We start from the raw sequence: 27522 nt of genomic DNA, 5'->3' as shown, positions 1-27522 counted from the left end.
TGCTTAAGGTTTACTCTTATCCTGTTATACTTTAGGTATTAACGTGTTTGTGACTGGTTGTGAACTGGTTACATACAGCTATAATGACCATCTTGTAGTACATACACTTTAAACCCCATTAATAACCTCGGTGCCAGTTACCTATTATAATCAATACTACCTTACGTTCCTTGATGCTCATAAAGGGATCTTTATCCAAAGAAAATTGAAGGTGGTGGTGACCCTGGCAACTAGCCACACGAGACACGTCAATCACTCACCACACACACACACAAGCTCCAGCTGGTGTGGAACAGAAGGTCATTTACCAGCTGTACGACCTAAGACTATATCGTAAGGAAGTGGTCAACGTCGTACAAGTGACATGTGTCATGTTAGTGTCATTTCTCCTCTGATTATCACCTGTCATTTGATTGTCATCTGACTGTCACATGTCATTTTCCTGTCACCGCTGGCATGACTGTCAGCTGTCACGTGGCGAATGACAGAAGGGAAGTGTCAGTGACAGTCCTCGTTGGAGTGTCATAGAGAGCACCGGTGGTACTACCCTAGTGGTACCTTTGTACCTTAACAAAGGTACCTAATGAATATTACCTTAACAAAGGTGGCGTATCAGTAGTGTTTTACCGAAGGTACCTCACCAGTAGAGCTATACCAAAGGTGCATCACCAGTAGAGCCATACCAAAGGTACCTCACCGGTAGAGCCATATCAAAGGTACCTCACCGGTAGAGCCATACCAAAGGTACCTCACCAGTAGAGAGATACCAAAGGTACCTCACTAGTAGAACCATGCCAAAGATGCATCACCAGTAGAGCCATACCAAAGGTACCTCACCAGTAGAGCCATCCCAGAGATACCTCATCGGTCGAGCCATACCAAAAGGTACCTCACCAACAGAAACTCAATCCACTTATATACATCCAGTTTTCGCCACAGAAAAAAGAGAATGAACAATTAACCAATTAAAAAAATCCAGCACCTTCTTAGGCCTACGAAAAAGAATAATATATATATATATATACAAAAATATTCGGCCTACGAGACTACATGTTTATTGTATCCAGGGACGTAGCTACTATGAAAGTAATTAATCTTAAGCCTCAGGGCCGCCTAATCCCGGAGGGGCCCTCAGAAGCCACTTTAGTCCACATTGTTTAAAAATTTGGGGTCTAGTTTATAAGAAAGAGTCACAAGCGACCCCCATAACAGTACAAGCTTCACAGCTTCAAAAATGTAGGTCCGCTACTAATTATTTCCCTGTTTCTTAATACTAACCTTCACGTACAGAAACACACATTCATACGTACAGAAACACATATTCAAACGTTAAGAAACACATACGTACAGAAACACACATTCATACGTACAGAAACACATATTCAAACGTACAGAAACACATACGTACAGAAACACACATTCATACGTACAGAAACACACATTCAAACGTACAGAAACACACATTCAAACGTACAGAAACACATACGTACAGAAACACACATTCATACGTACAGAAACACACATTCATACGTACAGAAATACATACGTATAGAAACACACATTCATACGTACAGAAACACACATTCAAACGTACAGAAACACATACGTACAGAAACACACATTCATACGTACAGAAACACATATTCAAACGTACAGAAACACATACGTACAGAAACACACATTCATACGTACAGAAACACATATTTAAAAGTACAGAAACACACATTCAAACGTACAGAAACACATACGTACAGAAACACACATTCATACGTACAGAAACACACATTCATACGTACAGAAACACATATTCAAACGTACAGAAACACATACGTACAGAAACACACATTCATACGTACAGAAACACATATTCAAACGTACAGAAACACATACGTACAGAAACACACATTCATACGTACAGAAACACACATTCAAACGTACAGAAACACACATTCAAACGTACAGAAACACATACGTACAGAAACACACATTCATACGTACAGAAACACACATTCAAACGTACAGAAATACATACGTACAGAAGCACACATTCATACGTACAGAAACACACATTCAAACGCACAGAAACACACATTCAAACGTACAGAAACACATACGTACAGAAACACACATTCATACGTACAGAAACACATATTCAAACGTACAGAAACACATACGTACAGAAACACACATTCATACGTACAGAAACACATATTCAAACGTACAGAAACACATACGTACAGAAACACACATTCATACGTACAGAAACACATATTCAAACGTACAGAAACACATATTCAAACGTACAGAAATACATACGTACAGAAACACACATTCATACGTACAGAAACACACATTCAAACGTACAGAAACACACATTCAAACGTACAGAAACACATACGTACAGAAACACACATTCAAACGTACAGAAACACACATTCAAACGTACAGAAACACATACGTACAGAAACACATTCAAACGTACAGAAACACACATTCAAACGTACAGAAACACATACGTACAGAAACACACATTCATACGTACAGAAACACATATTCAAACGTACAGAAACACATACGTACAGAAGCACACATTCATACGTACAGAAACACATATTCAAACGTACAGAAACACATATTCAAACGTACAGAAACACATATTCAAACGTACAGAAATACATACGTACAGAAACACACATTCATACGTACAGAAACACATTCATACGTATAGAAACACATATTCAAACGTACAGAAACACATATTCAAACGTACAGAAACACACATTCATACGTACAGAAACACATATTCAAACGTACAGAAACACATACGTACAGAAACACACATTCATACGTACAGAAACACATATTCAAACGTACAGAAATACATACGTACAGAAATACATACGTACAGAAACACACATTCATACGTACAGAAACACATATTCAAACGTACAGAAACACACATTCATACGTACAGAAACACATATTCAAACGTACAGAAACACATACGTACAGAAGTACACATTCATACATAAATAATCCGTACTTAAGACACCATTTCGGTCTGACTTGGACCACTGACAAGCCACATCAATGTTTCTCCAAGTCGACAAACACCAGAGTGCCTGTCGACAATATACTGAAGGTTATAGACCAGAAACTAATGCCTCTTCAGGACGAACTGCAAGAGCTACCTGGGAAATTCAGTTCCTCGACAAAATTAGGTAAATTATCTGTCTTCTTAGCAGTAGGACTACTGGTTTATACAAGACGTGATGTGAATAAACGGTTTAGAAAACCGAGTAAGTGTTCTGGACAGACATATAAGTCTTCTTGCACGTCTTCAGGTTGACGTTCACGCAGGAGTTAGTAGGTACTTGGATGTTAATCGTCTGTTGTGAAAGGCATCCTGTGCGAGAGGTAGGAGGGTGTTAATCGTCTGTTGTGAAAGGCATCCTGTGCGAGAGGTAGGAGGGTGTTAATCGTCTGTTGTGAAAGGCATCCTGTGCGAGAGGTAGGAGGGTGTTAATCGTCTGTTGTGAAAGGCATCCTGTGCGAGAGGTAGGAGGGTGCTAATCGTCTGTTGTGAAAGGCATCCTGTGCGAGAGGTAGGAGGGTGCTAATCGTCTGTTGTGAAAGGCATCCTGTGCGAGAGGTAGGAGGGTGCTAATCGTCTGTTGTGAAAGGCATCCTGTGCGAGAGGTAGGAGGGTGCTAATCATCTGTTGTGAAAGGCATCCTGTGCGAGAGGTAGGAGGATGTTAATCGTCTGTTGTGAAAGGCATCCTGTGCGAGAGGTAGGAGGGTGTTAATCGTCTGTTGTGAAAGGCATCCTGTGCGAGAGGTAGGAGGGTGCTAATCGTCTGTTGTGAAAGGCATCCTGTGCGAGAGGTAGGAGGGTGTTAATCGTCTGTTGTGAAAGGCATCCTGTGCGAGAGGTAGGAGGGTGTTAATCGTCTGTTGTGAAAGGCATCCTGTGCGAGAGGTAGGAGGGTGTTAATCATCTGTTGTGAAAGGCATCCTGTGCGAGAGGTAGGAGGGTGCTAATCGTCTGTTGTGAAAGGCATCCTGTGCGAGAGGTAGGAGGGTGCTAATCGTCTGTTGTGAAAGGCATCCTGTGCGAGAGGTAGGAGGGTGCTAATCGTCTGTTGTGAAAGGCATCCTGTGCGAGAGGTAGGAGGGTGCTAATCGTCTGTTGTGAAAGGCATCCTGTGCGAGAGGCAGGAAGTACCTCTGATCTCTGGGATAATAACTTTTAAATCTTAATGATGCGACGAGTACAAAATAAAAACAACGTTTTAGTATGTTAAAGGAGACGGGGACAGGTCCCTGTCCATTCTCCTATATATATAGACTTCCTCAGCTTCGTCTGTTAGTGTGATGACGGTTCGGTCTAAGTCGGACCGAAGCTTCGTCATAAGCCTCTCTCTCCCATGTGCGGGTTATTCGTGTATTGTTCCAGTCACGGTATTATGTTTTTTTGTTATTTAACCTTTATTTATGGGAATTTTGGGATGGGAAATTCTTAAGACGAGGGATCCTGTGTTGAAAAGCGTGCAGAAATATTTTACACGCCGGAGAGTTCTTAGACTACACGCCAGTACCCAGTGATTCAACAGGTGTGCGGACTCCGCGTGGTGGACAGGTGTAAACACACGTGGGTAACCAGAATAGCCACGTCAACTTGTGGTAAGTTTACCTGGGGCTCTCTCAGTGTCAACACTGTGCTCTCAGTGTCAACACTGTCAAACACTGTGCTCTCAGCGTCAACACTGATTGTACTCTCAGCGTCAACAATGAGCGCGTTCTCAGCGTCAACACTGATCATGCTCTCAGTGTCACCACTGGGTATGTTGTGTTCTGAGTTGCAGTAGAAGGTGGTAAGTGTTGCAACCTCAGGAAACTTTTAAAAATCTTGTAGGAGAATGTAGGCACTGTAGACTGGATACCACAAGATATATATCTATATACTTACTATAAATACACAACACACACACGCACAAGAGCTAGGAATCTATCCCTGCAACCACAATTAGGTGAGTACACACACAATGTAAACATGTACCGGCAGAACTGGAACCCACACACGGTCTCAGACATGTGGGGGAACAAGGTCCTTGACTCCCTAATTCAGAACCCTTCACGAAAGTATATTAAAAGGCAAAATAACTCAGAGAAATTGACGAACTGACACCATCGTAAAGAAATATTAAATTTTAGCAGTCCTTCAGAACAAGTGATCATTATGTCCTGACATGATTACAGAAGCTAAACAAATAGGTAAAGTTTGTAACGAATTATATTGGCGTGTAGGAAGAACGACTACGAAAGAATGAAGCATATTTTTGGTTTAATAAGTATTCCAACCAGAATCACAAGAGAAAGGGTAGATCGAGGAGGGAAGCTAGCAAGAGCGCCATAAATTCCCAAGACTGGGAGAGGAGGGAGGCTGCAAATAATCGAAATGGACATAAAAAGCAAGGCAAAGATAGAATTTCGGCGGCATCTGTAGCCGAGTGGCCTAGAGCGTCACTTGAGGAGTTTTTTCCAGCCTCCCTGACGTGGTTTCGAATCCTGCTGGTTTACCTGGAGAGAGTTCCGGGAGTCAACGCCCCCGCGGCCCGGTTTGTGACCAGGCGATATTTCTTCGTATATACCCGCCTGTTTGTTAATATATATATATATATATATATATATATATATATATATATATATATATATATATATATATATATATATATATATATATATAATGTTCAGGTAAGAGTCGAGGTGTGATATTGACATGATTATAAACAACCCATTGAAGTGACCTGGTGTTCGAACACAAGGTAAACCAGTGTGCTGTTCCATGACGGTTTGAACACTTTCGTTCACTGAGTCGTTCATGTGCTCTTGACTGGTGTTGTGGAGGCGGTAAATACAGTCTAAATGACCCTCGTGTAGTCGACAGGCATTAAACCTGACAAGCCAGCCTATGAGAGTGTTGCAGTGTGAGTCAAGTCATCAATGAAGGTGTTGCAAGGGAAGTCATGCCATCACTGTCGGTGTTGCAAGATGAATCATCAGTGACGGTGTTACAAGGTTAAGTCATCAATGGCGGTGTTGTAAGATGAGTAATCAGTGACGGTGTTACAAGGTAAGTCATCAATGGCGGTGTTGTAAGATGAATCATCAGTGACGGTGTTACAAGGTTAAGTCATCAATGGTGGTGTTGCAAGATGAATCATCAGTGACGGTGTTACAAGGTAAGTCATCAATGGTGGTGTTGCAAGATGAATCATCAGTGACGGTGTTACAAGGTTAAGTCATCAATGGTGGTGTTGCAAGATGAATCATCAGTGACGGTGTTACAAGGTAAGTCATCAATGGTGGTGTTGCAAGATGAATCATCAGTGACGGTGTTACAAGGTAAGTCATCAATGGTGGTGTTGCAAGATGAATCATCAGTGACGGTGTTACAAGGTTAAGTCATCAATGGTGGTGTTGCAAGATGAATCATCAGTGACGGTGTTACAAGGTAAGTCATCAATGGTGGTGTTGCAAGATGAATCATCAGTGACGGTGTTACAAGGTTAAGTCATCAATGGTGGTGTTGCAAGATGAATCATCAGTGACGGTGTTACAAGGTAAGTCATCAATGGTGGTGTTGCAAGATGAATCATCAGTGACGGTGTTACAAGGTAAGTCATCAATGGTGGTGTTGCAAGATGAATCATCAGTGACGGTGTTACAAGTTTAAGTCATCAATGGTGGTGTTGTAAGATGAATCATCAGTGACGGTGTTACAAGGTAAGTCATCAATGGTGGTGTTGCAAGATGAATCATCAGTGACGGTGTTACAAGGTAAGTCATCAATGGTGGTGTTGCAAGATGAATCATCAGTGACGGTGTTACAAGGTAAGTCATCAATGGTGGTGTTGTAAGATGAATAATCAGTGACGGTGTTACAAGGTAAGTCATCAATGGTGGTGTTGCAAGATGAATCATCAGTGACGGTGTTACAAGGTAAGTCATCAATGGTGGTGTTGTAAGATGAATAATCAGTGACGGTGTTACAAGGTAAGTCATCAATGGTGGTGTTGCAAGATGAATCATCAGTGACGGTGTTACAAGGTAAGTCATCAATGGTGGTGTTGCAAGATGAATCATCAGTGACGGTGTTACAAGGTTAAGTCATCAATGGTGGTGTTGCAAGATGAATCATCAGTGACGGTGTTACAAGGTAAGTCATCAATGGTGGTGTGTAAGATGAATAAGATGAATCATCAGTGACGGTGTTACAAGGTAAGTCATCAATGGTGGTGTTGCAAGATGAATCATCAGTGACGGTGTTACAAGGTAAGTCATCAATGGTGGTGTTGCAAGATGAATCATCAGTGACGGTGTTACAAGGTAAGTCATCAATGGTGGTGTTGCAAGATGAATCATCAGTGACGGTGTTACAAGGTAAGTCATCAATGGTGGTGTTGCAAGATGAATCATCAGTGACGGTGTTACAAGGTAAGTCATCAATGGTGGTGTTGCAAGATGAATCATCAGTGACGGTGTTACAAGGTAAGTCATCAATGGTGGTGTTGCAAGATGAATCATCAGTGACGGTGTTACAAGGTAAGTCATCAATGGTGGTGTTGCAAGATGAATCATCAGTGACGGTGTTACAAGGTAAGTCATCAATGGTGGTGTTGCAAGATGAATTATCAGTGACGGTGTTACAAGGTTAAGTCATCAATGGTGGTGTTGCAAGATGAATCATCAGTGACGGTGTTACAAGGTAAGTCATCAATGGTGGTGTTGCAAGATGAATCATCAGTGACGGTGTTACAAGGTAAGTCATCAATGGTGGTGTTGCAAGATGAATCATCAGTGACGGTGTTACAAGGTAAGTCATCAATGGTGGTGTTGCAAGATGAATCATCAGTGACGGTGTTACAAGGTAAGTCATCAATGGTGGTATTGCAAGATGAATCAGGTCATCAGCAGCTGATCAAATTACACAACACAGAATTAAAGTATCCTTGACTAGAGGTGAACAGGTGACAAGCAGCCTTAACTACCATTGTGTAGTCGATAGGCTTTAAACCCCACTAACCACCAAACCAGTCAACCTGTCTCTACCAATATTCGCAAACTATATATAAACAGACCTCATGGCAATAATTTTTTTTACGTTCTTGATCAATTTCGAGTTTAAAATATCAGTCGGTTATCTGAAGTTCTACTGAGGAAGTGATCTTAGCGTTAATGTCCGCGTCAGGAGACGTTTTTCCCCGTTATTCCTAACGAAGGTAACACCAGCAGCGTCTCCATCGGTCCACAAGGACGGGCGTAGCTCTCTCTTGGTCTGGCTATCGTCAAGGTCAGCGTATATGAGACCGGATATAAACACCAGTCGAGGCTCCGGTTCATCGTGACACTTCGTGGAAGACCTGGCGGCATGCCAAAGTGTGTGTGTGTGTGTGTGTGTGTGTGTGTGTGTGTGTGTGTGTGTGTGTGTGTGTGTGTGTTCTCACCTAATTGTACTCACCTAATTGTGGTTGCAGGGGTCGATACTCGGATCCTGGCCCCGCCTCTTCAATGATCGCTACTAGGTCCTCTCTCTCTGCTTTCTGAGCTTTGTCATGCCTCGTCTTAAAGCAATGTATAGTTCCTTCCTCCACTACATCACTTGCCAGACTGTTCCACTTCCTGACAACTCTATGACTGAAGAAATACTTCCTAACATCCCTGTGACTCATCTGAGTCTTCAGCTTCCAATTGTGACCCCTTGTTTCTGTGTCCCATCTCTGGGACATCCTGTCTCTGTCCACCTTATCTATTCCACGCAGTATCTTGGATGTCGTTATCATGTCTTCCCTGACCCTCCTGTCCTCCAGTGTCGTCAGTCCGATTTCCCCCAACCTTTCTTCGTAGGACATTCCCCTTGTTGCAAACCTTTGTACTTTCTCTAATTTCTTGACGTGTTTGGCGTGTGTGTGCGCGCACACACGCACGCACACACACACACACACACACACACACACGCACGCACACACACACACACACACACACACACACACACACACACACACACACACACACACACACACACACACACACACACACACACACACACACACAGCACTCTAACAGAGGGGTAGCAAGAATAACACTGTTCCGAGCCGTAATACCAGCACGCCTTTGTCAAGACAAGGACAGAACGAACAACAATAAAAGTATTTCTTCTAATCAGGGTCACGTGACCTCAGTGGGAGACAGCCGGGTTGTTACAAAACAATCACTCCCTCACCAGACACCAAGAACATTATTATTCTCTTGTATCTAGGAATATGTTAAAACATACTTAAGGAAAATGTACGTATTTAAAATACCTTTTAATGTCCTACTGAAGAGGACCCCAGCAGAGGTTCGAAATATACAGATCAATTAAATTTCTGAGTTTGTCTCCATGTAGGTTATTATTAAGCATATATATATATATATATATATATATATATATATATATATATATATATATATATATATATATAAGATAGTTATTTTCTGCATTGGTGGGTTGGGCACTGCCTAATATGGTGCCCAGGAGGATTGGTGGGCATGAAGAGGGGGGCGTTGTAAGGGGGTGCTGGTGGGGGGATAAAGGGAGGGGTGAAGGGGGTCTCCTCCCCCCTGCCCTGGCTGCGTCTCGTTCAATCGTTGAAATCTTACTGATCAGACGACTAGCACTCTTGTGTCTACACAGGAACTGCTCCAAAAATTATAAAATTTATTTTGAAAAATGGGTGAAAAAAATCTGATTTATTCAACAAAAGGCATAAAAAAAATCTGAATATATATATATATATATATATATATATATATATATATATATATATATATATATATATATATATATATATATATATATATAGTGCCGAATAGGTAAAACTTACGATTTTGGCTTAAATAGCATGACTTATTCTTGCCGAATATGGCATGCGAAAATTTGTGTGTGCAATAATTTCCCAAAAATCTTTCTGAACCTAACGAAAAAAAAAATATATTCATTGTGTTTGTTTATTATTAAATTATTGTAAACTTAACTAAAATATATTTAGTTGGGTTAGGCTAAATTAAATTGCGCTTGTTATAATAAGGTTAGGTAAGTTTTCTAAGGTTCTTTTGGTATAAAATTATTAATTTTTACATTAACATCAATGAAAAATATATATCTTTAAACGTATAAGAGAAAATTTTAGAAAAGACTTAATTTTAAATGAGTTCTTACTAATTAACCAATTTTACCTATTCTGCACGACATATATATCTTTATATATATCTTTATTTATAATAGTAATTTTTAGTGGTGATAGGAAACTTATGTTCTTAAATATTAAGCGATGTTCTAAATATTTTTGATATGTAACGTATCTGTTCTAATTGTTAGCTAGACGATGGTGTTTTATTCGTCAGGAAACAACTTTCCTGATACCTTGATCAGATGACGCTTCGATCAGTGGTTAAGTGGTCATTAGATTTCCCAAGCCCGGTTCGACACCCTATTTAAAAGAAAACATTGTTATAATGTTGGTAGAATTACCCACAATTGATTGGAGGGGGGAGGGGGTAAAGGAGGTTTTGTGTGTGAGGGGCTTAGACATCCAGCAAGCATGTTAGATTAAAGTTAGTGGAGACAAGTGGTTTTCATGACATGACGTGCTGTTGGAGTGTGTGCAAAGTAACATGAAGGAATTCAGGGAAAACCAGTTAGGAAATATAAACACATATGCAGTATAATGTAATCCTTTATTGACAACGTTTCGCCCACACAGTGGGCTTTTTCAAGTCAGACAGATCTACCTGAGATGGAAGGTACGCGAGTATTTATAGCCAGGTAGATCTGTTTGTGACTTGAAAAAGCCCACTGTCTGGGCGAAACGTTGTCAATAAAGGATCGCATTATACTGCATGTGTGTTTATATTTCCATTGTGTCGGTATTTTATACCACTTATTTCCAAAACCAGTTGGCCGGACTTGAGTCCTGGAGGTAGGAAGTGCAGTGTCTGCACTCTGAAGGAGGGATGTTAATGTTTCAGTTTTATAACTGTAGTGTAAAGCTCCCTTCTGGCAAGACAGTGATGGAGTGAATGATGGTGAAAGTTTTTCTTCTTTTTTGGGCCACCGTACCTTGGTGGGAAACGTCCGATGTGTTAATAAAAATAATATTGGGTAAAAGGGCATAGATACAACTAATGTGACATTTTATTGTGGCAACGTTTCGCTCTCCAGGAGCTTTATCAGGCCGTTACACTGGAGATAGTAGTAGTTGTTGTAGTACTTGTGGTAGTAACAGTAGTAGTTGTAGTACTTGTGGTGGTGGTGGTAGTAGTAGTAGTAGGTAATGGAGAGCGAAACATCGCCACAGTAAAATATTGGTCCCACATATTTCCTTTTACCTACCAACATAAAACATGATCCTGTCGGGTACTGAGTATTGATAATAGCTAATGTAATCCTACAACATAGGATTGAAGTTACTCTTCAATCCTATGTTTCATCCTTGCTTTGTATCATATCATTTATACTTTGTTCATGGCATCTATTGCCAGGGTTGTGAGTGTCGTCTGCAGAATATACCAACGAGAATTCCCTCAACATTTCATTTACTTTCCAGCCAGAACAGAAATCTTTTGGGTATCTTAAATTACAATGAAAAACGTAATTAAAACAACCTCATTGTTTTGTGATATATATTTACTAGCTAATGACGTTAGGGAGACCCGATGCCTGTGAGGGTCAGCTCGGGTATGAAGTGACTTTTTTCAAGCGCACCAAGTACCGAGGGTGTGTCTAGCCCACACAGAGGTCAGAGCCGCACAAATTTTGGCACTGGTGGCACTCCCCTGGCAGTGGCCCTTACCTTTTATGGCTATGCATTTAGAAGCCATAAGGCAGACATTTACAGGCTTAGCTAGTCCTCTTTCTAACCCCCATAGACCTACCTACATCATGAAACAGGAAAAGTTGAGCCTAAGGCAACTTATCAACGTCTGGAGTAAACGCCTTATAAGGAAACCCAAAGAAAGCACAACACCACAGCCAATAGCAAATCGAATAGATACGGCCGAGGATCTCATTGGATGAGCGCGCCGGGGCAAGGGAGAAGAGGCGGTAGCCAGGAGGTCCTTGCTACTTCGCCTTATATGTGCGGAACAACCAGTCCTCTCTTCGTGGAAGTCAGAGTACGAACACGTCCATCAGCTCATTATTCCTGGCCTACATTACAGTCTGACTTCTTCCCGACCCGTAATTAGTTCGTGTACGTGATGAGCTCCGTTGATGAGATGCCCGGGAGGCCTCGATAGACCTACGCCAATCAAAATTTTGTTTTCGTTTTGCTTCGGGTATGTTGGTCAGCTTCGTTGAGACGGCCTTGTTATTCACGCACACGGCCTCGTGCCCAGAATACTCGCTGGCGTGGCTGGCACCCAGGAGGGGAAAGGTGGGCACTTGCAGGGGTAGGGGGCAGTTGGTTGGCACTACGAGGGGAAGGAGGAAGGGAGAGGGAGAGTGAGGCACTACCTGGGAAACTGGGGGGATTGGCTGGCACCTCTGGTAGCAGCGCCAGGGACTTACATGGCCCTGATCACTGGCACTGACGTCATGGTGGCACTACTTCCGTTGTGGGGATGAGAGAGACAGGGGAGGGCCGGGAGGAATGGAGAATTGGGATGAAGGACGGAGGAGGAGGAGGGAAGAGAGAGAGAGGAGAGAATGAAGGCATAAGAGTTAATGTATTGGCATCGTAGTACTTCCAGCAGGTACTGGAGTTACTTAACACCTGAGTACTTCCAGCAGGTACTGGAGTTACTTAACACCTGAGTACTTCCAGCAGGTACTGGAGTTACTTAACACCTGAGTACTTCCAGCAGGTACTGGAGTTACTTAACACCTGAGTACTTCCAGCAGGTACTGGAGCAGGTTACACTTAACACCTGAGTACTTCCAGCAGGTACTGGAGTCACTTAACACCTGAGTACTTCCAGCACTGGAGTTACTTAACACCTGAGTACTTCCAGCAGAGTTACTTAACACCTGAGTACTTCCAGCAGGTACTAGAGTTACTTAACACCTGAGTACTTCCAGCAGGTACTTGAGTTACTTAACACCTGAGTACTTCCAGCAGGTACTGGAGTCACTTAACACCTGAGTACTTCCAACAGGTACTGGAGTCACTTAACACCTGAGTACTTCCAGCAGGTACTGGAGTTACTTAACACCTGAGTACTTCCAGCAGGTACTGGAGTCACTTAACACCTGAGTACTTCCAGCAGGTACTGGAGTCACTTAACACCTGAGTACTTCCAGCAGGTACTGGAGTTACACACACACCACCAGATTTACTTATTACACAGGATACACACTGAAGAGGATTGGAAAGAGGATGAGGGGAAATGCAGATAAAGAAGGAAGAGATAGAGAATGAGGGAAGGGGAAGAGAATGAGGGGAAGAGAATGAGGGGAGTAGGACAGAAATTAAGTGAAACAGAGGCCTGCCAAGCTTATTGTAAATATACATCCGGTGGTAAAAAAACATACATGACTTCAAACTGGAGGAATATCATCCCTTATTAGGCTGTGTGTACAGCCTACCAGTGTCTTACTCAGCCTACAAGTGTCATACACAGCCTACCAGTGTCATAAATGGCCTACCACTGTCATGCACAGCTTGCCAGTGTCATACACAGCCTACCAGTGCCATAAACAGCCTACCAGTGTCATACACAGCCTACCAGTGTCATACGCAGCCTACCAATGTCATACACAGCCTACCAGTGTCATATACAGCCTGCCAGCATACGCAGACTACCAGTGTCATACATAGCCTACCAGTGTCATACACAGCCTACTAGTGTCATATACAGCCTACCAGTGTCATACACAGCCTACCAATGTCATACACAGCCTACTAGTGTCATACACAACCTACCAGTGTCATACACAGCCTACCAATGTCATACACAGCCTACTAGTGTCATACACAGCCTACCAGTGCCATACACAGCCTACTAATGTCATACACAGCCTACGAGTGTCATATACAGCCTATTAGTGCCATACACAGCCTACCAGTGCCATACACAGCCTACTAGTGTCATACACAGCCTACCAGTGTCATATACAGCCTACTAGTGCCATACACAGCCTACCAGTGCCATACACAGCCTACCAGTGTCATACACAGCCTAGTGTCATATACAGCCTACTAGTGCCACACACAGCCTACCAGTGCCATACACAGCCTACTAGTGTCATATACAGCCTACTAGTGCCATACACAGCCTACCAGTGCCATACACAGCCTACCAATGCCATACACAGCCTACTAGTGTCATATACAGCCTACTAGTGCCATACACAGCCTACTAGTGCCATACACAGCCTACTAGTGCCATACACAGCCTACTAGTGCCATACACAGCCTACTAGTGCCATACACAGCCTACTAGTGCCATACACAGCCTACCAATGTCATACACAGCCTACCAGTGCCATACACAGCCTACTAGTGCCATACACAGCCTACTAGTGCCATACACAGCCTACTAGTGCCATACACAGCCTACCAGTGCCATACACAGCCTACTAGTGCCATACACAGCCTACTAGTGCCATACACAGCCTACTAGTGCCATACACAGCCTACTAGTGCCATACACAGCCTACCATATATTCACAAATCTTTTTAATGTATTATTGACAGAAATAATGAAAAATATATTTTGTTGGAAAGGCGTCTAGGCCTATACTCACCTAATTGTGGTTGCAGGGGTCGAGACTCAGCTCCTGGCCCCGCCTCTTCACTGATCGCTACTAGGTCCTCTCTCTCTCTGCTTCCTGAGCAGCATCATACCTCTTCTTAAAACTATGTATGGTTCCTGCCTCCACTACTTCACTTGCTAGGCTATTCCACTTGCTGACAACTCTATGACTGAAGAAATACTTCCTAACGTCCCTGTGACTCGTCTGAGTCTTCAGCTTCCAGTTGTGACCCCTTGTCCCTGTGTCCCCTCTCTGGAACATCCTATCTCTGTCCACCTTGTCTATTCCCCGCAGTATCTTGTATGTCGTTATCATGTCTCCCCTGACCCTTCTGTCCTCCAGTGTCGTCAGTCCGATTTCCCTCAACCTTTCCTCGTACGACATTCCCCTGAGCTCTGGGACTAGCCTGGTTGCAAACCTTTGTACTTTCTCTAACTTCTTGACGTGCTTGACCAGGTGTGGGTTCCATACTGGTGCTGCATACTCCAGTATGGGCCTAACATACACAGTGTACAGTGTCTTGAACGATTCCTTATTAAGGTATCGGAATGCTATTCTCAGGTTTGCCAGGCGCCCGTATGCTGCAGCAGTTATTTGGTTGATGTGTGCCTCCTGTGATGTGCTCGGTGTTATGGTCACCCCAAGGTCTTTCTCCCTGAGTGAGGTCTGTAGTCTTTGTCCACCTAGCCTATACTCTGCGGTCTTCTTTGCCCCTCCCCAATCTTCATGACTTTGCATTTGGCAGGATTGAATTCGAGAAGCCAGTTCATGGACTACATGTCCAGCCTGTCCAGGTCTCTTAGCAGTCCTGCCTCATCCGATTTAATTCTTGTCATCAACTTCACATCATCTGCGAATAGAGACACTTCAGAGTCTATTCCTTCCATCATGTCGTTCACATATATCAAAAATAGCACTGGCCCTAGAACTGACCCCTGTGGGACCCCTGTGTGTGTGTGTGTGTGTGTGTGTGTGTGTGTGTGTGTGTGTGTGTGTGTGTGTGTGTGTGTGTGTGTGTGTGTGTCGCTGGGTTTTCCCCTCAGTCGCCGTCTATTACTTGGGAGAGTGCCATTGCTTCTGGGAACTGGCACTTCTCTGTATGGTTCCGAGGCACTCCACTCGCCACGGTGCCACGTACTGCTGATCATCAGAGCTAGCTTTACAGAATAAAGATAGCTTTATTCTTTAAAACCTCTTCCTCGCACACATACATTGTCTAGTGATGAAAGGAAAATGTGGAGGAGGAGAAGAAAGAAGAAGAAGAGAGAAAACAATGGGAAAGTGAGAACTATTGGCAACGTTGGCTGGCGTGGGAGAGATTGCCATTGTTTACAAGAACCTTATATGGTAGCAGTGAGGATGTCTCAGTATGTCTACTGTGGGAGAGTAACGGCAGTGACTCTCCTTAAGACAGCATCAGTAGTACACTGTCTTCTTTAAGACAGCATTAGTAGTACACTGCCTCTAAAACAGCATCAGTAGTACACTGTCTCTAAAACAGCATTAGTAATACACTGTCTCTAAAACAGCATCAGTAGTACACTGTCTCTAAAACAGCATTAGTAGTACACTGTCTCTAAAACAGCATTAGTAGTACACTCTCTAAAACAGCATTAGTAGTACACTGTCTCTAAAACAGCATCAGTAGTACACTGCCTCTAAAACAGCATCAGTAGTACACTGTCTCTAAAACAGCATCAGTAGTACACTGTCTCTAAAACAGCATCAGTAGTACACTGTCTCTAAAACAGCATCAGTAGTACACTGCCTCTAAAACAGCATCAGTAGTACACTGTCTCTAAAACAGCATCAGTACACTGTCTCTAAAACAGCATTAGTAGTACACTGTCTCTAAAACAGCATTAGTAGTACACTGTCTCTAAAACAGCATCAGTAGTACACTGTCTCTAAAACAGCATCAGTAGTACACTGTCTCTAAAACAGCATCAGTAGTACACTGTCTCTAAAACAGCATCAGTAGTACACTGTCTCTAAAACAGCATCAGTAGTACACTGTCTCTAAAACAGCATTAGTAGTACACTGTCTCTAAAACAGCATCAGTAGTACACTGCCTCTAAAACAGCATTAGTAATACACTGTCTCTAAAACAGCATTAGTAATACACTGTCTCTAAAACAGCATCAGTAGTACACTGTCTCTAAAACAGCATCAGTAGTACACTGTCTCTAAAACAGCATCAGTAGTACACTGTCTCTAAAACAGCATTAGTAGTACACTGTCTCTAAAACAGCATCAGTAGTACACTGTCTCTAAAACAGCATTAGTAGTACACTGTCTCTAAAACAGCATTAGTAGTACACTGTCTCTAAAACAGCATTAGTAGTACACTGTCTCTAAAACAGCATTAGTAGTACACTGTCTCTAAAACAGCATTAGTAGTACACTGTCTCTAAAACAGTATTAGTAGTACACTGTCTCTAAAACAGCATTAGTAGTACACTGTCTCTAAAACAGCATTAGTAGTACACTGTCTCTAAAACAGCATCAGTAATACACTGTCTCTAAAACAGCATTAGTAGTACACTGTCTCTAAAACAGCATTAGTAGTACACTGTCTCTAAAACAGCATTAGTAGTACACTGTCTCTAAAACAGCATTAGTAATACACTGTCTCTAAAACAGCATCAGTAATACACTGTCTCTAAAACAGCATTAGTAGTACATTGTCTCTAAAACAGCATTAGTACACTGTCTCTAAAACAGCATTAGTAGTACACTGTCTCTAAAACAGCATTAGTAATACACTGTCTCTAAAACAGCATCAATAATACACTGTCTCTAAAACAGCATTAGTAGTACACTGCCTCTAAAACAGCATAAGCAGTATACTGTCTCTAAGATAGGATTATTGCCTCACAGACTGTCTTTTAGACAGCATAAACAGTACACAACAAGGACAGTGTTTGTAATACAGAAAAGCACATTACGTGATATGTCACATATAAAGTATAACATATACCACAGGATATACAGTCTTCTCTCCTTATTTAGTTAATATTATTACTGTGCCGTAAAAATCCCATATCCAGGGGCTCTGGTGGCCTGGTGGTTAACGCTCTGGCTTCACACGGTGAGGGCCTGGGTTCGATTCCCAGCCAGAGTAGAAACATTGGACGTGTTTCTTTCCACCTGTTGTCTATGTTCCCCATCAGTAAAATGGGTACCTGGGTGTTAGTCGACTGGTGTGGGTCGCATCCTGGGACACTGACCTAAGGAGGCCTGGTCACAGACCGGGCCGCGGGGGCGTTGACCCCCGGAACTCTCTCCAGGTAATCCAGGTAAACCAACAGGTAACGTATTTATTACTTAGATATACATGTTTATTTATATACTTGTAAATATTTACATACTTGTAAATAATTTGTGAGAGGATTTCTAGAAATATTAATATAGAGCAAGACTTACGAAATTGTAATGACACGATTAATAATGACATGTCAGTAATGACATGATTAATAATGACATGTCAGTAATGACACGATTAATAATGACATGTCAGTAATGACACGATTAATAATGACATGTCAGTAATGACACGATTAATAATGACATGTCAGTAATGACACGATTAATAATGACATGTCAGTAATGACACGATTAATAATGACATGTCAGTAATGACACGATTAATAATGACATGTCAGTAATGACACGATTAATAATAACACGTCAGTAATGACACGATTAATAATAACACGTCAGTAATGACACGATTAATAATGACATGTCAGTAATGACACGATTAATAATAACACGTCAGTAATGACACGATTAATAATGACATGTCAATAATGACACGATTAATAATAACACGTCAGTAATGGCACGATTAATAATGACATGTCAATAATGACACGATTAATAATGACATGTAAATAATTACACGATTAATAATGACATGTCAATAATGACACGATTAATAATGACACGTCAATAATGACACGATTAATAATGACATGTCAATAATGACACGATTAATAATGACATGTCAATAATGACACGATTAATAATGACATGTCAATAATGACACGATTAATAATGACACGTCAATAATGACACGATTAATAATGACACGTCAATAATGACACGATTAATAATGACATGTCAATAATGACACGATTAATAATTACACGTCAATAATGACACGATTAATAATGACACGTCAATAATGACACGATTAATAATGACATGTCAATAATGACACGATTAATAATGACATGTCAGTAATGACACGATTAATAATGACAGGTCAATAATGACACGATTAATAATGACATGTCAGTAATGACACGATTAATAATGACACGTCAATAATGACACGATTAATAATAACACGTCAGTAATGACACGATTAATAATGACATGTCAATAATGACACGATTAATAATGACATGTCAATAATGACACGATTAATAATTACACGTCAATAATGACACGATTAATAATTACACGTCAATAATGACACGATTAATAATGACATGTCAGTAATGACACGATTAATAATGACACGTCAATAATGACACGATTAATAATAACACGTCAGTAATGACACGATTAATAATGACATGTCAATAATGACACGATTAATAATGACATGTCAATAATGACACGATTAATAATTACACGTCAATAATGACACGATTAATAATTACACGTCAATAATGACACGATTAATAATGACATGTCAATAATGACACGATTAATAATGACATGTCAATAATGACACGATTAACAATGACATGTCAATAATGACACGATTAATAATGACACGTCAATAATGACACGATTAATAATGACATGTCAATAATGACACGATTAATAATGACATGTCAATAATGACACGATTAATAATGACATGTCAATAATGACACGATTAATAATGACACGTCAATAATGACACGATTAATAATGACACGTCAATAATGACACGATTAATAATGACATGTCAATAATGACACGATTAATAATGACACGTCAATAATGACACGATTAATAATGACACGTCAATAATGACACGATTAATAATGACATGTCAATAATGACACGATTAATAATGACATGTCAGTAATGACACGATTAATAATGACAGGTCAATAATGACACGATTAATAATGACATGTCAGTAATGACACGATTAATAATGACACGTCAGTAATGACACGATTAATAATGACATGTCAATAATGACACGATTAATAATGACATGTCAATAATGACACGATTAATAATGACATGTCAATAATGACACGATTAATAATGACATGTCAATAATGACACGATTAATAATGACACGTCAATAATGACACGATTAATAATGACATGTCAATAATGACACGATTAATAATGACATGTCAATAATGACACGATTAATAATGACATGTCAATAATGACACGATTAATAATGACACGTCAATAATGACACGATTAATAATGACACGTCAATAATGACACGATTAATAATGACATGTCAATAATGACACGATTAATAATGACATGTCAGTAATGACACGATTAATAATGACATGTCAATAATGACACGATTAATAATGACACGTCAGTAATGACACGATTAATAATGACACGTCAATAATGACACGATTAATAATGACACGTCAATAATGACACGATTAATAATGACATACCAATAATGACACGATTAATAATGACACGTCAATAATGACACGATTAATAAAGACACGTCATCAATGACACGATTAATAATGACACGTCAATAATGACACGATTAATAATGACACGTCAGTAATGACACCTCAATAATGACACGATTAATAATGACACCTCAATAATGACACCTCAATAATGACACCTCAATAATGACACCTCAATAATGACACCTCAATAATGACACCTCATTAATGACACCTCAATAATGACACCTCAATAATGACACGTCATTAATGACACCTCAATAATGACACCTCAATAATGACACATCAATAATGACACGTTAATAATGACACGTTAATAATGACACGTCAATAATGACACGTCAATAATGACACGTCAATAATGACACGTCAATAATGACACGTCAATAATGACACGTCAATAATGACACGTCAATAATGACACGTCAATAATGACACGTCAATAATGACACGTCAATAATGACACGTCAATAATGACACGTCAATAATGACACGTCAATAATGACACGTCAATAATGACACGTCAATAATGACACGTCAATAATGACACGTCAATAATGACACGTCAATAATGACACGTCAATAATGACACGTCAATAATGACACGTCAATAATGACACCTCAGTAATGACACGTCAATAATGACACGTCAATAATGACACGTCAATAATGACACGTCAATAATGACACGTCAATAATGACACGTCAATAATGACACCTCAATAATGACACCTCAATAATGACACGTCAATAATGACACGTCAATAATGACACGTCAGTAATGACACGTCAACAATGACACGTCAACAATGACACGTCAACAATGACACGTCAATAATGACACCTCAATAATGACACCTCAATAATGACACCTCAATAATGACACCTCAGTAATGGCACGTCAGTAATGGCACGTCAGTAATGGCACGTCAGTAATGGCACGTCAGTAATGGCACGTCAGTAATGACACGTCAGTAATGACACGTCAGTAATGACACGTCAGTAATGACACGTCAGTAATGACACGTCAGTAATGACACGTCAGTAATGACACGTCAGTAATGACACGTCAGTAATGACACGTCAGTAATGACACGTCAACAATGATACGTCAATAATGACACGTCAATAATGACACGTCAATAATGGCACGTCAATAATGGCACGTCAATAATGACACGTCAATAATGACACGTCAATAATGACACGTCAATAATGACACGTCAATAATGACACGTCAATAATGACACGTCAATAATGACACGTCAATAATGACACGTCAATAATGGCACGTCAATAATGACACGTCAATAATGACACGTCAATAATGACACGTCAATAATGGCACGTCAATAATGACACGTCAATAATGGCACGTCAATAATGACACGTCAGTAATGACACGTCAGTAATGACACGTCAATAATGAGATATCAACATTTTTCGACTGGTATCTGTCACTTTTCAATGGGAATGTTAAACTTGAGAATGAATGTTACGAACAACTTTAAATGTGTAAAACAAGTCACATGGGGATGGAAATCAAGATCTTTCGCACTCTATGTGGGTCGTCAGGAGCTATGTAATGTTGCAAGGCTAATAACAGATATTAGGAGGAAAAAATTCTCTGTCATGGGCCTGATGCTTTACACTTCTGCTTTGCCTCAGAGAGAGTTTTTCCTTCTATCTGTTGCTAGCCTTGCAACATTCCGAACTATTTTTACTATTTGGGTTATCCTGGAGAGTTTATCTGGAGAGAGTTCCGGGGGTCAACGCCCCCGCGGCCCGGTCTGTGACCAGGCCTCCTTAGGTCAGTGTCCCAGGATGCGACCCACACCAGTCGACTAACACCCAGGTACCCATTTTACTGATGGGGAACATAGACAGAAAGAAACACGTCCAATGTTTCTACTCTGGCTGGGAAAGATCTTAACCACCAGGCCATAGCTCCTGACGATGCACAGAGTGTGCGAAAGATCTTGATTTCCGTTCCCATGTGACTTGTTCTGCATTGTTAAAACTGCCTGTTTGTGAATGTTTTGCGCATTCATGTGTTTGTTGGCGCTGGGTTATACTGCTAAAACAACATTAATCTAGAGCATTTGGCTTGCAAGTTGGCAGAGGTGAGTTGGGTTTCCCGTAGGTTGTAGCACCAGAGGGGGCGCTGCTCCCTGGCCCTATGTGGCTCTGGGCAGGGTGTGGAGAGAGGCAGGGTGTGGAGAGAGGCAGGGTGTGGAGAGAGGCGGGGTGTGGAGAGAGGCAGGGTGTGGAGAGAGGCGGGGTGTGGAGAGAGGCGGGGTGTGGAGAGAGGCAGGGTGTGGAGAGAGGCAGGGTGTGGAGAGAGGCAGGGTGTGGAGAGAGACGGGGTGTGGAGAGAGGCGGGGTGTGGAGAGAGGCGGGGTGTGGAGAGAGGCGGGGTGTGGAGAGAGGCGGGGTGTGGAGAGAGGCAGGGTGTGGAGAGAGGTGGGGTGTGGAGAGAGGCAGGGTGTGGAGAGAGGCGGGATGTGGAGAGAGGTGGGGTGTGGAGAGAGGCAGGGTGTGGAGAGAGGCAGGGTGTGGAGAGAGGCAGGGTGTGGAGTGAGGCAGGGTGTGGAGAGAGGCGGGGTGTGGAGAGAGGCAGGGTGTGGAGAGAGGCGGGGTGTGGAGAGAGGCAGGGTGTGGAGAGAGGCAGGCTGTGGAGAGAGGCAGGCTGTGGAGAGAGGCAGGCTGTGGAGAGAGGCAGGCTGTGGAGAGAGGCAGGGTGTGGAGAGAGGCAGGGTGATCTGAGATGAGCTGAGGCACCTGTCTCACTTGCTAAATAACCTAGTGTCCCAATTTACAAGATCAAAGATATTTAACTTACTTCATAAGATATTTTACGAGGGTAGTCAGTCTTAAGATAATTGTCTTATCTCCCCTACACAAACACACAGCAAAGAGATGTGAATCGACCCCTGCAACCGCTTCACACATTTCTAGTCGCGAAACATAAGCAAATTCCATGAAGTGGATCTCAGTCACACTGAAAGTAAGAACTCACACCAAACAAAAAGAGAAGATAGAGTAAATTTAAACCCAAATGCAAATCTTCAGAAGACTTACAATGTTTTCAAATGGCTACAAAAAAAAAGATAAACATTATTGACCTGTATAAACCACTGTTTATATAGAGCTTTTCGGACATAAGATTAAACACCTCACCTGATCTTTTGTATAGTACATACCGCTTATTCTATCTACTCTCTATTAGGCCTGAGGCCTTTATCAGGATGAGCCTGGTCACAGACCGGGCCGCAGGGGCGTTGACCCCCCAAACCCTATCGAGGTATACTGCAGAAATCGCTCGTGGCGAAACGTTGCTTTGCTAAATGTGTTGACCAAAGCATTTGTGCATTTCGCCAATATAACTTGTCGGTATCAACATTCATCAATTCTGGCCTTGATACCACATAATCACTCCTGGCAAATTTATTATGAGTTATCTTAGTTATCGTCACTGATGTAAGTTATCGTTGAGATTAGAAATGAGAGTGGTCTCAAGGTTAATTGTGCAATGAACAGCTCACTCCTCGTTTGCATTAAATGTTATCTTCACTGCTTGATTACACTATCTGCTACCCTTGTTTGATTATATTATCTGCTACCCTCGTTGCTTGTACATTGTATCTGTTCTACATTCCTTGGTGGCCAATTTCAAACCATTCGTTTTACAAAAAATGCAAAGGATCAAGATTTTAGTCTAATCTCCTAGTTTTTGTACCATAACTAACACTGACTTGTAGGCAACTACCTTAAATGACTGGTCATCTACTGGCACTAAGGACAATGTGAGACCTAAAATTCACCCCCAAGGAACTCCTTTTGTTGCACTCACCCTGATATAAAAATTAATCACGGAACGAGTGGAGTTTTGAACCCATAACAAGTGAGTTTTAAAACATACAAGGAAGGCACTTTCGTGCGTTCGTGTTATTACAAATTCGTGAGTCTAATATTTCAAGTCTAAGAGGGACTTTTTCTTATTTCTAAATAATCAGCTAGACTCTCCTGCCTGCCACTCTGCGTAATAATGGCTCTCATGTTTGGTACTGTATTGAAGACTTTCTTGCAGTCTGGAAATGTACAGTCCACTTATACTTCTGTTTCGTGTACGATTTAAATTTTCCTGTCGTAGGTCTAAAATTTGTGAGGCAACACGTTCCAATGCTGGACAGATGTTGGTTGCTTGGCTAATGGAGTTTCAAGCCTATCAACTTCACGTGGATCATTAAAGTTGTGTCAATAATAATTTAATACCTAAAAGAGGGATTAAAATAAGCTCTCAGTGTATATTCAGTGAGTATATACACAGAGTATATACACACTGAGTATATACACACTGAGAAACATACGCCTTACGGTATGCGGTATAACCTTCTCACCGGAGCTCTGGGAGATGTTCCATCTTCTCTAGATATTCCACAGATTTCTTTATCATTATCTTCTTTCTAATGCGGTAAACCTGTGAGGAATATTACTTTGTAATTTAGGGGTTTCTATCTCTATCTGTGTGTTTGTGTCCTCACCTATTTGTGGTTGTAGGAGTCGAATCACAGCTTCTGTGTGTGTATGTGTTTACGTATATGCGCACTCTAATTTCGACACTATAACAATTACTTTACACTCGATTAACAACCCTCAGTAACATTTAAGAACATAAGAAAGGAGGAACACTGCAATAGGCCTGTGGGCCCATACTAGGCAGGTCCTTCACAAATCCAACCCAATCCCAGTAACTGGAAGGGAAGGCTAACAAGAGACCAGGAATTCTCTTACCGTCGGTTTCTCACACCTGTTATTGTCTCTTCCACTCCCTCCATCATGTCCAAATTTGCCGTCAGTGAGGGTAGTTTCTGGGAACCAGCAGGTCCCAGTGTGAGTGTTCACGTGTGGGTCGCAGGGCAAGGAGAAATTGACTTTAAAAAATACACGTAGGTTATAATGAGCCAGCTGCCCCCTAGCAGCTGGTAGACAAACACTTAATATGGCGGTTGAGCTTCGTCTTCCCGGCTAAGGAACACAAAAGTATAGTAATTTTTTCAGAACAAGTCATTTTTTTATGCTATCTCACAGTTTTACACGTTAATAGAAATATTTGACTCCTGGCTAATGTTTACAGGGATCGACCACTTGTTTCTGAACAATTATATATACATATATATTAAACATTTATTTTCTTAGCCTCTATATTTCTTTTGTGGCAATTCTATATTTTTTCAGTAATCTATTTCTACACTGCGTATTAATTCCTTCTTTAATCTGTGGTCTACTTTCGTGATCTTACATCATTCCTCTGTTCCATTTTTACTGCGGCGCTTGTGAATGGCGGCCAATCCAGCCAAATATGGCTATCGAGGCCAAATTAATCCACTGAGAGGAGGTAACTGCAGTTAACAATGGTTACTGTTAACATTGTTTACTGGGATAACGTTCTGAGAGGCTCGAGGTGACATCCTGAAGCTTATAGGAGATGTCAATAGTGATGTACAACGCGGGTTATGGCATTTTATTACGAAGGTGTTTCGCCTTCTAGGAACCTTATCGATTAAGGTGCAATGTCTCGTGTGTATACTATCAGTATGTTTAGGATGGAAGGAATCGCAATACAATGCGTGATTGTAAATATGTAAAAATTCCAGTGAAAATAGATTTTGTCTCCTATTTTCACTGGTATTTTTATATACACTAGTATTACCATAGTAAGATGTATGAGGATACAGGGACATACACATCGTTGCTACGACACCGATGTCTGGCTCCTTGTGGCACAGCCTCGCCTCTGCCACCACACGTTGATGTCTTGACTTCTCTGCTCTAGAAGGAGACAAATAATGCGAGTCACAGTACCGTGGGTGGATCGCATCGCACCTGACCAACTCTTGTCAGTGGAAACTAGACGATGTTTAAACCCTTTCTGGTTTATCATTAATAATGCTTCAGAAAGGAATGAAACCCAACCCAATTTGTGGGTTGGTATTTCTGACTGCTGAAAATTTCCAGCCAAGATTGGACTCGCAGCAATGGTTTCAAGTTGGAAAAATTCAGATTCAGGAAGGATATAGGAAAGCACTGGTTTGGTAATAGAGTTGTGGATGAGTGGAACAAACTCCCGAGTACAGTTATAGAGGCTAAAACGTTGTGTAGTTTTAAAAATAGGCTAGATAAATACATGAGTGGGTGTGGGTGGGTGTGAGTTGGACCTGACTAGCTTGTGCTGCTGGGTCTGGTGCAGTGCTCCATCCTTGAGTGGAGATGATCAGACTGGGTGGGTCATTGGGCTAATCCGGTGGGGGGGGCATGGACCTGCTCCGCATGGGTCAGTAGGCCTGTTGCAGTGTTCCTTCTTTCTTATATTCTTATAATACATACGTGTGCCTATTAACACATACAAATATACACAAAAATTCAATAGCCATCTTCAAGAACGAGAAGATAGAATCATTGGTCATCATTCACTGCAAATATCACTCCTGACCCTCGAGTACGCAGCACCGGCATGAAGCCAACATCTAAGTATAAAGTAGCCCAGTACAGCCAAACCCTGAAGTATACTAAACATTTCTTAGTGACACAAATGAAGTCAAATGAAGAAAATAAACATGGACAATGAAAGCATTCAATGTTCAGGTCCTCTAGTGAGGTCCTCGTCAGCAGACAGCTGAAGTCAGAAGTATTTTCTGTGTTTTACTCTTTTTTTTACCCCTGTCTGTGATAAGATCAATAAAGTTCTACCACAGTACTGACCCCGGAGTGTGGTCTACCACAGTACTGACCCCGGAGTGTGGTCTACCACAGTACTGACCCCGGAGTGTGGTCTACCACAGTACTGACCCCGGAGTGTGGTCTACCACAGTACTGACCCCGGAGTGTGGTCTACCACAGTACTGACCCCGGAGTGTGGTCTACCACAGTACTGACCCCGGAGTGTGGTCTACCACAGTACTGACCCCGGAGTGTGGTCTACCACAGTACTGACCCCGGAGTGTGGTCTACCACAGTACTGACCCCGGAGTG

General features: G+C 41.5%; 2 protein-coding genes across 5 annotated transcripts in view; one reads left to right on the top strand and one right to left on the bottom strand.

Annotated features, from left to right (window-relative positions):
• LOC128704378 (actin-57B-like) overlaps positions 1–27522 on the top strand; it is a 180244-nt gene that overhangs the window by 128892 nt on the left and 23830 nt on the right. The window contains exon 1 of one of the 4 annotated variants that reach the window (XM_053799528.2): positions 4501–4844. The exons of 1 other annotated variant lie outside the window; for it this stretch is intronic. The gene's annotated coding sequence lies outside the window, so the exon portion shown is untranslated. Of the gene's footprint in view, positions 1–4500; positions 4845–5878; positions 6081–7905; positions 7933–27522 lie in introns of those variants that run through there. 2 more of the 4 variants (XM_070103098.1, XM_070103100.1) reach the window with 2 other exon arrangements.
• LOC128704361 (actin, cytoplasmic A3a-like) overlaps positions 1–27522 on the bottom strand; it is a 36069-nt gene that overhangs the window by 5810 nt on the left and 2737 nt on the right. The gene's annotated exons all lie outside the window — the stretch shown is intronic.

The sequence above is a fragment of the Cherax quadricarinatus genome, chromosome 84, assembly GCF_038502225.1.
Source record: "Cherax quadricarinatus isolate ZL_2023a chromosome 84, ASM3850222v1, whole genome shotgun sequence".
NCBI classification, from domain to species: domain Eukaryota; kingdom Metazoa; phylum Arthropoda; class Malacostraca; order Decapoda; family Parastacidae; genus Cherax; species Cherax quadricarinatus.
This window is presented reverse-complemented; position numbering and strand designations above follow the sequence as displayed.